Here is a 2,362-nt window from a genome sequence, read left to right as displayed (position 1 = left end):
GGAAGAGGAGGAAGAGAGAGAGGAGGAGGAGGAGAGAGAGGAGGAGGATGAGAGAGAGGAGGAGGATGAGAGAGAGGAGGAGGAGGAGAGAGAGGAGGAGGATGAGAGAGAGGAAGAGGAGGAGAGAGAGGAGGAGGAGGAGAGAGAGGAGGAGGAGGAGAGAGAGGAGGAGGATGAGAGAGAGGAGGAGGAGGAAGAGGAAGAGGAGGAGGAGGAGGAGGAGGAAGAGAGAGAGGAGGAGGAGGAGGAGGAAGAGAGAGAGGAGGAGGAGGAGAGAGAGGAGGAGGAGGAGGGAGAGAGAGAGGAGGAGGAGAGAGAGGAGGAGGAGGAAGAGAGAGAGGAGGAGGAAGAGGAGGAGGAGGAGGAAGCGAGAGAGGAGGAGGAGGAGGAGGAGGAGGAAGAGAGAGAGGAGGAGGAGGAAGAGGAGGAAGAGAGAGAGGAGGAGGATGAGAGAGAGGAGGAGGAAGAGAGAGAGGAGGAGGAGGAGGAAGAGAGAGAGGAGGAGGAAGAGAGAGGAGGAGGAGGAGGAGGAAGAGAGAGAGGAGGAGGAAGAGAGAGGAGGAGGAGGAGGAGGAAGAGAGAGAGGAGGAGGAGGAGGAGGAAGAGAGAGAGGAGGAGGAAGAGAGAGGAGGAGGAGGAGGAGGAAGAGAGAGAGGAGGAGGAGGAGAGAGAGGAGGAGGAAGAGAGAGAGGAGGAGGAGGAGGAGGAAGAGAGAGAGGAGGAGGAAGAGGAGGAAGAGAGAGAGGAGGAAGAAGAGAGAGAGGAGGAGGAGGAGGAGGAAGCGAGAGAGGAGGAGGAGGAAGAGGAGGAAGAGAGAGAGGAGGAGGATGAGAGAGAGGAGGAGGAAGAGAGAGAGGAGGAGGAGGAGGAGGAAGAGAGAGAGGAGGAAGAGGAGGAGGAGGAGGAAGAGGAGGAAGAGGGTCTGAGATATTGAGTTTAAATCAGCGTTTCAGTCCATGAGACATGAAACAGTGAAAACAGAAAAACACAGAAATCAAAGTAATGCTTTAATATAAACTGATTGAACACAATCAGCAAAGTGTTCTTGTTGGGGACATTTTAGCAGCAGAACAGCTGTAGACATAACAGACTTCTTACATCTGTATTTGTGTTTGTATTCAGCACCTTCTTCAGTAAACATCTGGACGGCAGCCAGAACCATCAGCTGCTTTACTCCTGCTTTTATTTGACACGTTTACGGCTCGCTGCGACAGATTTACACATCCAAATGAATTTCAGAGATGCTCATAAAAACTTATCGAGCAGAACATTCAAATCTCCTGAAGAGGATTGGAGATAAAGGTAACGACCTCGCCGCCCTGCGGAGACGCATGAATCACGCAGAGCGGGAGGTAAAATAAACCGCAGCTTAAAGTGATTTTCATTCGACCCGAGGGGTGTTTAAAGACTGTTTGTCTAAAGTTTTTTATTTTACTATCGTCCTTGTTTATCCTTCAGAACAAACAGGAGATGATTAGTAACCACATTAAGTCCTTCAGTTACATTTAGACATGCCGCACGTCCGAGGAGAGAAGCAGCTTCAGACGATTTACCATCACGATTTCAAACCTGATTAAAAAAAAACATTCAATTTATTGTTGACTTTTTGACTTTTTGACTCTTTTTAAAAGAACAAATAACTTCAATTTATTCATAATTAGATTTTATCCCCCGGTTAGTGACACGCTGCACACAAGATGATCTCAGTGATGTTTATGGTCTTGGTCTTGACTCAGTCTCGAGCCCTAAATGTCTTGATCTTGACTCAGTCTCGATCCCTAAATGTCTTGGTCTTGACTCGGTCTCGGAGCCCTCTGGTCTCGGGTACGTCCGAGTTGTTGATTTGTAGGTGCAACAGCAACTTTTTCTACATCTCTGCATGATATATTTCTAAATATTTTATAAAAAGAGAAAACACTTTCTGATTCTGGATTATTTTTGAGGACCAATATAACAAACACTCGGTACATAAAGTCACATTTCACATCTTTAGCCGGAAACACAATTTAACCTATTATATAACTGTGTCTGACAGAACACACACAAACATTGTCCAAGAACAGTTTCCTAGAAAATGACACAACATTAACATTGTACACACTCAACAGTACAAACACATGCAGAGAATCATCACCATCTTTCATAGAGACATGCTGCCACCCTGTGGCTGCAGACGGTACTGCTGACTCACTCACTGTCTATTCTGTTGAGACTCATTTTAGTTCATTAGTAGTTTTTTAAATGTTAGAATATGACTAATGTATTAAGACTTTGTAACATAATAATAATAATAATAATAATAATAATAATAATAATAATAATTATGTTGTGACCTAATATTTTGTTCATATGTTGTTTTGCT

The 2,362-nt window shown here is 45.2% G+C and overlaps 1 pseudogene; it reads left to right on the top strand.

The window, feature by feature from the left end:
* Positions 1-934, top strand: part of LOC132983152 (cilia- and flagella-associated protein 251-like) — a 2,108-nt pseudogene extending 1,174 nt beyond the window's left edge.
* The last annotated feature ends 1,428 nt before the right edge of the window (positions 935-2,362 follow it).

This window comes from Labrus mixtus, chromosome 11 (genome assembly GCF_963584025.1).
Source record: "Labrus mixtus chromosome 11, fLabMix1.1, whole genome shotgun sequence".
Taxonomy (NCBI): domain Eukaryota; kingdom Metazoa; phylum Chordata; class Actinopteri; order Labriformes; family Labridae; genus Labrus; species Labrus mixtus.
Note: the sequence above shows the minus strand (reverse complement) of the source record. Positions and strands in the feature narration are given on the sequence as shown.